Source organism: Micromys minutus (assembly GCF_963924665.1).
Source record: "Micromys minutus genome assembly, chromosome: 13".
Lineage (NCBI taxonomy): Eukaryota > Metazoa > Chordata > Mammalia > Rodentia > Muridae > Micromys > Micromys minutus.
In genome coordinates this window covers 8,200,196-8,211,928 of record NC_137982.1, presented here as the reverse complement: position 1 = coordinate 8,211,928, position 11,733 = coordinate 8,200,196, and positions in this window count along the sequence as shown.

Below are 11,733 nucleotides of genomic sequence, written 5' to 3'. Positions count from 1 at the left end.
TGTTTCCAAAAATGGGGTGGCTGAATGGAATTTAGCCAGATCTTTCTCCACCTGTTCACTCAAGAGCCTGAAGTTCTGTCTCCCCACCAGAACTAGAGCTGTAGTTCCCATTGCTGCCGATCCGCGTTGCCCATCCCAGTCAACACTAACATTACAATGGGTACAGCTTTCCTGTGTACTGGCTGGGACACAGGCCCATGTGATCACACCCTGCTGTCCCTCCATAGTATGTAACCTCAGGTACCACATGGACAAGTGCACATAATTCAGGCTCCCCTGTGAAATGAGCTCCTGACAAATGGGAAATAGTATATGCAAACCAAGTGCCTTTAGGTGCTGCTAGGAGGTTAGTCTTTCATTCCAAGAGAACTGGACAGTTTTACCAGGTAAGTGTCAGAAGCATGGCACATGTGTGGCTAAAGTGACATTAGCCATGGATATTCTTGAGATCTAAAACAAGTTCCATTTCTCCATATGTGCCCCAGAGAGATTGACGTCTTCTAAGGACAGGAAGCAGTGTCATTTAGGGAGACTGCCTTAAGGAGTCGGAAGGGCTTAGGCTCTTATAGTAGCTATAATTACATAATAAGGAGGCTCACGGTCTAAACCAACAGTCTTTAGTCATATTTGGCCTAGAAGCATTGAGAAACTTGAAAGTGGCTTCTATACTGTTGACTAAAGGGTTCCCATGTAAAAAAAGGGGGTTCGGGGATCTCAAAAGGAGGCAGCAGTCTGAGAATATGGAATGTTTTGAGAAAACACCTGGGTAGGTATGGGTATTTGACCCCAGGTCCTGGGAAGTTTCAATACTTAACTCTTGTTACAGAACTGCATTTTGGGATTTGTGCCAGAGGTCCCATTGGGCATAGGACCTCAGGTTTCACTGGATTGTAAAAAACATACCAGGGTCTGGTTCTGTCACATAAGCTCTGAACCCCAGGTATGTCCAACCTCCCAGTCAGCATAGGGATAAAAAGGATCCCAAGATTTGAGAGTTATACCAGATTACAAGTCTTAAGAATCTTACATGCTGGGCTGGAAAGATGGCTCAGTGGTTAAGAGCACTGACTGCTCTTCCAGAGGTTCTGAGTTCGAATCTCAGCAACCACGTGGTAGATCACAATCATCTGTAATGAGATCTGATGCCCTCTTCTGGTGTGTCTGAAGACAGCTACAGTGTATTTATATATAATAAATGAATACATCTTTTAAAAAAAAAGAAAGAATCTTACATTCTGAATTACAAGTAAACCTTATATCAGTATAAGGGTCATGGTCCACTTTTTATCCTGGGGCCCAGGTCTCACATCCCCAATGATGACAGTTGTGATCAGCAGGTAATTGAGTGCACATAGACCTGGTTTCTGCAGAGCATGCATAAAGTTGATCCTGTCCTAAAAGTCCTCTTTCGCTATGATGTCAACCATGCACCTTTATGTCCAGGTATGTGTGGCCCAGCCATGAAGGATGATAAACTTGAGAATCTTGAGGCATGTTACCTAGGTCTGGCCATAAGTCACAAAACTCTGTGACAATTATAATCACCATGATATAAATCTTTTATTACTCTGCCTGTTTTAGTATCAGATAACCTCCATAGCCAAGTCTTTGACTTATAGTTATAGGTCTTTCCAGTCCTAGGGTTAAACAAGAGATTATCATAAAAATAAAACACAGGGCTGGAGAGATGGCTCAGTGGTTAAGAGCACTGACTGCTCTTCCAGAGGTCCTGAGTTCAAATCCCAGCAGCTTCATAGTGGCTCACAACCATCTATAATGAGATCTAATGCCCTCTTCTGGTGTGTCTGAAGACAGCTACAGTGTACTTAATTACATAATAATAATTAGAAAATAAAAAATAAAACAGAAAACAAGTTAATTTGTAACAAGTCTAATCTTCAGAGGGCCCTCTGGGTATTGCTCTGCCTTCCATCCTTGCTCTGAATGTTGACATTTTCTCACCATTCCTGTGGATGAGACTGGGCAGTCTATCTCTGGGCTGACTTCAGATGAGAATGATAGATCCAGGTGTAGATCTCATCAACCTTGACTGTCATGGGGGTTGTCCGGATCACAGTGTAGGATCCCTTCTATCGAGGAGCAAGGGATTCTTTACAGTGTCTCTTAGCCAGGATTAAGTCTCCAGGTTGGAACCAAGGAGGGGTGATTGGTGAGCCTAGTTCTTGTTGGTGTCCAACATAGGCATTCAGGCCAGTCTGGATGCTCTGGAGTGCCTGGATTGACTTAAGGATATCATGATTAGAAGTCTCAGCTAATGGGCTGGAGAAATGGCTCAGCGGTTAAGAACACTACTGCTCTTCCAGAGGTTCTGAGTTCAATTCCCAGCACTCACATAGTGACTAACAACCAGCTATAATGGGATCTGATGCCCTCTTCTAGTGTGTCTGAAGACAGCTACAGTGTACTCACATAAATAAAATAAATCATAAAGAAATCTCGGCTAACAATTCAGCCTTTACATGTGGGAGGGAGTCTCCCAAACATTATCTCATAAGGAGTTATTCCATCTATATAAGGAGTGTTCCTAACCCTAAGGAGAGCAAAAGGAAAGGAGTCACCCAGTCATTGCCAGTTTCTAGGGTTGATTTAGTTACGGTCCCTTTAAGGGTCTGATTCATCCTCTCTGTCTGGCCTGAACTCTCAGAGGGGGTAGCATGCATAATGAAGCTTCCAGTTTACCACCAATGTTTTTGATAAAGTTTGACTAACCTGATAGGTGAAGGCTAGTCCATTGTCAGATCCCAAGGCCATGGGAGTTTTAAACTAAGGTATTATTTCCTCAATGACTTTGTTAAAGTTTGAGTACTTTCCTTCTTGGTTGGGAATGCCTCAGTCCATCCTGAGAGGGTATCTATAAAACTTTTATAAATATAAATATAAAAGATATTTGTAACCAAATTTCCCTGGTTTTACCTCAGAGACGTCTGTTACCCAGTAGATTTCTGATGACGGTCTTCTTTCTCTTTTAGCATGCATTGTGTTTGGAGCTGGGCTTGTCATTTGACAAGGATGACATCTAGTAACAACATCCCCCACTCCCTTAGTTAACCAATTATTTATTTATTTATTTATTTATTTATTTATTTATTTAATTCTTTCATGTTATCCATTCCCAAATGTGTGCTAGCATGGAGATCCTAAATCAAAGTTCTGCCCAAAGTTTTCAGTAGAATCTTTCATCCATTGTACGTCACCATCTGGTATGTGGGTATTAGGTAGAAGTTGATAAGCCTGGTTGTCTTCTGTGGAATAAATTGAGTGTTCAAGCAGGACCGGGTCTGGAAGGGTCACTGGCAGATGTGGGAGAGGCTGTTTGGTGGCCTCTCTAACCATCAGGGCTGCTTTATGATTATGGATGGCCTCTGGGGTCTGTTTCTGCTGATGTCCAGGACAATATATGATTACCATTTTCTTTGGGAGTCATAGAGAAGCTAGGAGATCTAGGATCTCCTGTTTGCTTGTTTGTTTTTATCTATTTATGTATATGAATATACTGTAGCTGTCTTCAGACACACCAGAAGAGGGCATCAGATTTCATTTCAGATGGTCGTGAGCCACCATGTGGGTGCTGGGAATTGAACTCAGGGCCTTTGGAAGAATAGTCAGTGCTCTTAGCCACCGAGCCGTCTCAGCCCTTGTTTTAATAGTCTTTTCTTCTGTAGTCAGTAGTGCCCTTTCACTGTATATTGTCCTGTGAACATGTACAGGAGCAAATACATATTGACTATTAGTGTAGGTATTGACCACTTTGTCCTTGCCCAATTTAAGTGCCTCAGTGAGGGTTATTAATTCTGCCTTTGGGCTGACATTCCTCCCACTCAGGAGAGGAGATGCTCATAAGGTCTTATCCAAGTCCACCATTGTCACCCTGCATGCCGGTACCATCTTCCATGTATCTGCTTCCATCAGTATACATGGTGAGATCTGCTTTGAGCCAGGGTCATTCAGTCAGGTCTGGCAGGTTCAATGCACACACTACAGTGTTTCCAAGTAGTCATGTATCAGTGAGTTACTGAGTTAGCCAAGCATTTGAAATGTAGTGGTCAGGGGGGCTTCTGGGAACTCTCTCCATAGCTCATGGAGTAGTTATGATCAGAGACTGTCCCAAAGTTAATCTGTCTGCATTTTTAGCCATCAGGGCAGTAGCTGTTACATACCTCAAGCAGTTTAGCCATCCTGCTGCTGCTGGGTCTGATTTCTTAGGCCACTAGTTGTAACCAGGGGCCCATGGTTTGTGTTGGTACGCCTTGGCAGTGCCTTGGCTTTTGTTCACGAGTAACTGGAAGGGCTTAATCACATCAGGCAGTGCCAGGGCAGGAGCTGACAGTACTGATTTCAAATCTCAAAGAGCTTTTTCCTGCTCTGCTGTCCATATGAAAGGCTCTTCCTGCCCTCTGGTGGCCTCACAAAGGGGTTTAATTATTTCAGCAAAACCTGGTATCCAGAGCCTGCAAAAACCAGTCCAAGATGCCTGAGATAGTTTCTTTACAGGGTGAGAGAAAGACTTCTTTGAGTCCCCTTGAGCTGGAAACCCAAGTGGGTCATTTCGGATATGCAAATTTGAACCTTCTTAGCCAAGATCCTATATCTCATTCTCTCCAATTTTTCCAGAAGAAACCTGGTCAACATCAATGTCAGCTAATAGCAAATCATCCACATACTGAAACAAAGAAACATGTGGCACAGTCTGCCTGTAGTCACGTAGGTCCTGGTGGAGTGCTCCATCCAAAATGGTAGGTAAGTTTTTGAATCCTCGTGGTAGTCTGGTTCAGGTCAGCTGTCCACTGAATCCATTCTCTGGATCTTGCCACTCAAAGTAGCTGTCTTTTCTTATCTAGAGGAATGCTGGGGAAGGCCTCTTTTAAGTCCAAGACTGTATACATTTGTCTATCTGGTAGTAGAAGCTCAAGAGCATACATGGGTTTGGAACTGTTGGGTGAATATTCTCCACTCTTTTGATTACTCTTGCACTAGTCTGTAATCTTGTCCTCCGGGCTTTCTAACTAGCAGCAGAGGTGTGTTCCAGGAAGAATGACAGGGTCTCAGGCTTTATAGTTAGGGAGACAGTTGATCTGGGGCCTGATACCCTGAAGGGACTTGGTGACAAAGGATACTGCTTCACTCTAATGGAGCTAGCAGTAGCCTTCAAACCTGCCATGACAGGAGGAGAATGAGAGGCCAAACTTGAAGGGTTAGTCTTAGCCCATACCTGTGGTATCAGGTTTATGAGCTGTTTGAGGAAGGGCAATGGGGATTTGTTTCTCGATTCTTTAGTTTTAGATGGTATTCATCTTCTAGTGAAAGGACACAGACCAAAGTTGAATCTCCCCGGACAGATATGCAACCCTCTGGGAAGGAATAAATGTAAGCTCCCATTTTTGTTAGGAGGTCCCTCCCATAAAGGATAAGTACATTCAGGAATTTTCAGGCACTATAACAGGACAAGCTAATAACCAGCAGGTGATCATCCTGAGATGGCTCACCTCCAATTATTTTATAATCTGTGATAGATTCACCCTTATTAAGCAAGGCTGTAAGGGAATTCATTTTAGGAAAGATTCCTGCTGTTAATATGCTTTTCCTGTTATTATTAAGCATATATAGCAATCATTAAGTAACAGCACACCCTATGGAGCAGATCTCTGCAGACCTGCAAAGATGTCCTGTACTGCAGTGATGCTATATAAACAAACAGATGACTTCTTAAGTCTTAATGATGATCCTATAAGAATTCCTAAAATTATATCAGTGATTATTAAGCTCTTTTATAGTGGGATTAGTATAGATCCTTTTCTGATAGTCAAAACTGCAATGAGAACTCTGCTAGTCTCCTAAGTGTCACCAGTTAATTGTTCTTAGACAGTAACCAGACACAAAGCACATTCAAAGAGGTTGTAAAACAATTAACCAAAGGTCATAAAAAGGGAACTAAAGATTTATAGGTGCTAGAACAGAGAATAAAATATTGACTGGCTTTATCTATACAAAACTTCACTAATATCTTAGCTATGGTTTTAAACCTTCAGTGAACCTGTGGAGCTGAGACAGGTGATGGATGTCTAGCCAGATAATTACTCCTAATGGACATGCATGTAAACATTCTCTGTTGTAAACTTCTATTTCAATTTATGATTTGATTTTTTGTGTGAACTTGTGATTGTAACATGTGATCATGTATTCTGAAAGATGTATAAGTACTGAGGACAAAGAGAAGAGACAGGAAATGCTTCCCCCCACCCCAAGCTTAGGATCTTTCTGCTTTTTCCCTTAGATAGCTTTCATAGGAAACTTTTTTCAACTTTGTAATAGATACTGTAATCACTTTTCTATGTGTCCCTTTTTATTCCCAACTAGCAGGCTGAAAGTTAGAGCCCAGCAGATCCTGTTGAGATAGTACAAAGGCTATTTATTTGATCCTTTTCTGTTTTAGGATAAGGTGCCAGAGAGCACAGTGCCTGGCCTCAGAGGAACACAGAAGGCAGATCAGCTACAGTAGCAAGGTAACTTAGGCTTAGATAGGAAACCTTTCATTATACAGCAACCCTAAATATCTTGTAAGACAAAGACTTAGCCCCCCCCCCCCCAATCTCATAAGACCAAGTCTTATCCTCCACTGATGTTCTTTCCCCTCTACTGCCTCAAGAAGAACCAACAAGAAAAAAGGCACACACCCCTGGCAGGGCCTGGCCTTCTTCCCCCTGCAAGGAATCACTAAGAAAGAAATCACTAACATTTTTTTTTAACCCAAATCCACACATTGTTTAGTAGTTCATGAGTTTAGTGCCTCTGGCACCCGGACCAGAGGGCATCAGATCTCATGTGAGTCACATTGTGGTGGCTGGGAATTGAACTCAGGACCTCTCGAAGCCTCCTGCCCAATGTGGTCTTGTTCCTCTGTGGTAAAGAGTGTCTGCAGGTGCAGCTGGGTGTCATCTCAGGTGTACTGGTGGGTATGAAAAACAGTCTCCAAGAGAGATGTCAGGTTTCTGGCAGTTCAAGGTCAGCTTGATCCACACACTGAGCTTTGTCGGGCTATAAGGTTCTATTTAGTGAACCCCTTTGTTTCATGTCATTATTCTACTGCTGTGAAGGGCTCATACAAGAGAGAACATTTTGTGGCGATCTTATAGTATCAGAGGCTTACTTCATTATAACATGGGCTGGGGATTGGGGCATGACCAGCGTGATGCTCAAAACCTCAAAACCCACCCCCAGTGACAGGCCATACCTCCTTATTCTAATAATCCTACAAAACAATTCCACTCTGGTGTCTAAATATTCTATGAGAGCCATTCTTATTCTTAAACCACCACATCCTGCCTTTAAAAAAAAAAAGTCATTGGAAGGTGGGGAGTAAGTTTAGTGTTTAAGGATCCCATCACCCTTAAAACAAACCCATTGTCTCACAGGGACTTGTAATCCCAGTTCTGGAAGTGGGTGGAGACAGGGGAATGGCTGGGGCTTGCTTCAGACTAAGAGACCCTGCCTCATAGGAATAGGTAGTTTGAGGGAAGACCCTGGATAGTGCCTCAGCACAGTCACACACTCACTCACACCTTCTCGAACAGCACTGGGAAGCAAGGGCAGGCAGGAATCTCTAAATTCCAGCCCATCAGAACTATGAAGACTCAGACTCGGAGCCCCCAATCACCCCAATCCTGATGAGTGGGCCTGAAAGTGCTTTTTGGGAAACATGGGCAGCCGAGTGACCACAGGGAAGGGAAAAGTGGACAGACCAACAAGGACACAACTTGAACAGCAGACCTCGTGTCTGCTCAGACCACTGTCCGCAGTCACATGGCCCAAACCGAGTGGGGTCTGGGATGAGGGGGACAGACAGCTGTCTTATTCCAGAAAGCCTCACTACTGAGGGGTGCCTGGAGGACCTGCTGGGAAGCCACAGAGCTCACGACCCAGCACCCAGCACCTAGACCTTGTCCCCAGTGACCCATGTGCTCTGGCCCTATTCCTGACATCAAACACTTCATCAGTCTGCCTTCCAGATTCACCAGGAAGATCCCCAGGTCACTTATTCCAGGCAGCAGCCTGAGCCCATCCTAACCAGCTTTGCATTTGCATCAATCACCCAGAAAGGGCACCGGGAAGGAAAATCTCTCCCGGTCCAGTTCAGTATGAAAACCGCTCCCATGTGCTATTGGCAGACGCCAGCCTCTTGGGGCAGTGCCCGAGCAGAGGCGAGCTTAATAGCTGGGCAGCACGTGGACAGGGACAGAGAAGGAGATGAAAGGTGACAATCACACTTCCAAAGGTCTCATTGGACAAGGGCTGGCCACTGCGGTCGCCTGCCACTCACACACCTTTGCTCAGTGGGATCTGTGTGCCTCATCTGCAGCATCTTGCTGGCCCTGACAGTGGAGTGAGGCTCTGTAGCGTGCCCCTTTCCCAAGCTGAGCCAAGCTGAGGCAGGAAATGTAAACAGTCCCCTAGGTGCCTGACTCCAGAGCTCACACTACCAATGAGTAATGTCCTAGCGCTTAAAGATGGGTCGGCTCCTCTGGAAGAAATGATGACTCATACCTACAGTCCCAATAACCAGGAAAGGCTAAGGCTTATGGATTGTTAAATTTAGGTCCAGCCTTGGATACATGGGTAAACTAGTGGGGGAGGGCTTGTCTTTTAAGGTCCTGACATATCCCAGGCTAGCCTGGAACTCATCTTTCTGCCTCTGCCATTGCAATGCTAGAATTGTTGGTATGCACCATCATACTGTTTGGGAGGAACTAGAATTTGAATCCAAAATTCTCTGTTTGGGAGGAACTAGAATTTGAATCCAGAATTCTCTGTTTGGGAGGAACTAGAATTTGAATCCAGAATTCTCTGAACCCTTAGGTTCAATATCTTAGCCACAAACTTTTATTATGTTTCTCAGAAATTGCAGCTCTAACTATTCAACAGCTATCCTCGTTCGTTCATTCGTTCATTCATTCATTTGTTCATTCCTTCATTCACCAAGTGCTGAGGGGGGGCTCTAAATTCCAGGGACGAATTATTAAATAAAACAGAAAAATACTCATGCCTTTGTGGAGTTTATATTCTAAGAGAAAGAGATAAACAACAAAACATAAAATGTAAGTCACTGGATCTGGAAAGATAGTTCAGTTGGTAGAGTGCTTGCCTACCATACAGGGGATGATCAATAGGCAGGTGTTGCATACCTATAATCCCAGCATTTAGGAGGTAGAGGCAGGAGGATCACAATTTCAAGGACATTCTCAGTTACATAGAACCATAGGTACTTCAAAATCAACCTGAGCCTGGCTTACCAGTACATACCTGTCAATTTTGTGGTGTTTGTTTTCCTGTTTCTCATTTTAGCATGGTGTTTTAGGGGTTCCATTGCTGTGAAGAGACACCATGACCAAGGCAACTCTCATAAAGGACATTTAATTGGGGCTGGCTTACAGGTTCAGAGATTCAGTCCTTTATCATCATGGTGGAAGGCATGGCAGTGTCCAGGCAGACACAGTGCTGGAGAAGCAACCAAGAGATCTACATCTTGATCTAAAGGCAGTCAGAGGAAGACTTACTTTCAGGGAACTAGGAGAGGGGCCTCAAAGCCCACCCACATAGTGACACACTTCCTTCAACAAGACCACACCCATTCCAACAAGACCACACCTACTCCCATAAAGCCACACCTCCTAATAGTGTCAATCCCTAAGCCAAGCATATTCAAACCACCACACAGACTATAGTCTTTCTTGTACCCTCTTGGGTGTGTTCATCTTTCTCTTCAGTGTAAACCATTCTTGTTGGTTTTCTCTATAGAGAATACTTAGATTTTTTTTAAAGATTTATTTATTTATTTAATGTGAATGAGTACACTGTAACTATCTTCAGACACACCAGAAGAGGGCACTAGATCCCATTACAGATGGTTGTGAGTCATCATGTGGTTGCTGGGAATTGAACTCAGGACCTCTGGAGGAACAGTCACTGCTCTTAACTACTGAGCCACCTCTCCACCCTACCTAGTTTTCATAGATTCCTTTTCCATGCTTTATCATGGAAAGTTTTTCTTTTCTGAGTATAATATTTTTGCTAGGTATAATAGTCTGGGTTGGCAGGTGTGGTCTTTAAAATACATGTAATTTATTTTTTATTTCATGTGCATTGGTGTTTTGCTGTCATATATGTCTGTTTGGATCTTGGACAGCTGCCATGTGGGTAGTAGGAATTGAACCCCAAGACCTCTGAAAGAACAGCCAGTGTTTTTAACCACTGAGCCATCTCTTCAGTCCCCAGCAGCTGTGGTCTTTTAAAAGTTGAAGTTAATCATTCTAAGCTTTTTTTTTTTTAATACTCAAGATTTTATTCTCTTCTGTCCACCCTCCTACTGTTCCACATCCCCACACCTCCTCCCTTTTAACTGCCAAGCCATTTCTCCAGCCCCTCTGGAGTCTTGAGTCTCATGCTCCTTCCCTGACTCCCAAAAGTCTTTCCTTCAAGGTTTCTTCTGGATGTTGAGCTTCTGGGTGCTAGGCCAGCTCCAACTCTGGCCTGAGTGGAATGGTTACACAGTCATCTAGATAGAGGCTTGTGAAAGAAAAGTCTGGTACAAATTGAAACAGCACTGGATGAGGCCAGGTCTTTCAGGAGCTCTGGCCACTCTGGTTTTCTTTTCCTTTTTTCTTTCTCTTTTTTAAAAAAAGATTTCTTTATTTAATAAATATGAATACATGTTGCTGTCTTCAGACACACCAGAAGAAGGCATCAGATCCCATTACAGATGGTTGTGAGGCACCATTTGGGAATTGAACTCAGGACCTCTGGAAGAGCAGTCAACAGTGCTCTTAACCACTGAGCCATCTCTTCAGCCTCACTCTAGTTTTCTTAAGGCCTGCTAGGTGTTTCAAGTCCATGCTGACATAAAAGCAGTTGAGCTGGCTGAGTCCAGCAGCTTCCAGTTAACTGTATTACCCCATCTCCCAATCTTAAGTATTCATAGCAAATGAACTACAGGTGAAGTCAATACTCACAGAAAGAATTTCAGACCAGTCATGATGGTGTGCCTTTAATACTAGAGCTCTGGAGACAGAAGCAGGAGGTCTCTCACTGTGAGTTCAGAGCCATCTTGATCTCCTTTGCAAGTTCTAGGCCAGCTAGGGTTACCCAATGAGACATTCATCCCAAAGAAAGCAAAACAAAAACAACAAGAATTTAAAAGTTGGAGTGATTCTTCCAGAAGCCTAGTTTTCCCACCACCCAGTGGGAGCTTTTCACTGTGGGAAAGTCCAGTTCCAGGGAAACCAACTTCTTCTCTGGCCCCAGTGAGAACTCCAAGCATGTGGTACAAAAACACAATCAGGGGGATTGGAGAGATGGCTCAGCGGTTAAGAGCACCGACTGCTCTTCAGAGGACCTGAGTTCAATTCCCAGCAACTACAAGGTGGCTCACAATCATCTGTAATGGGATTCAATGCCCTCTTCTGGTGTGTCTGAGGACAGCTACAGTGTACTCACATACACACAATAAATAAATCTTAAAACAAAATAAAACAAAAAACCATGCAGGTAAAACATATACATATAAAGAAATAAAATGAAAAAAGAAAAAAAGTGTACTGCTCTTCCATAGGACCACAGTTCAGTTCCCAGCATTTAAAACCGGCAGCTCATAACTGCCAGTAACTCCAGCTATATGGGGATCTGACTCCAGGCACTTCCGTCATATGCACAGACCCATTACAC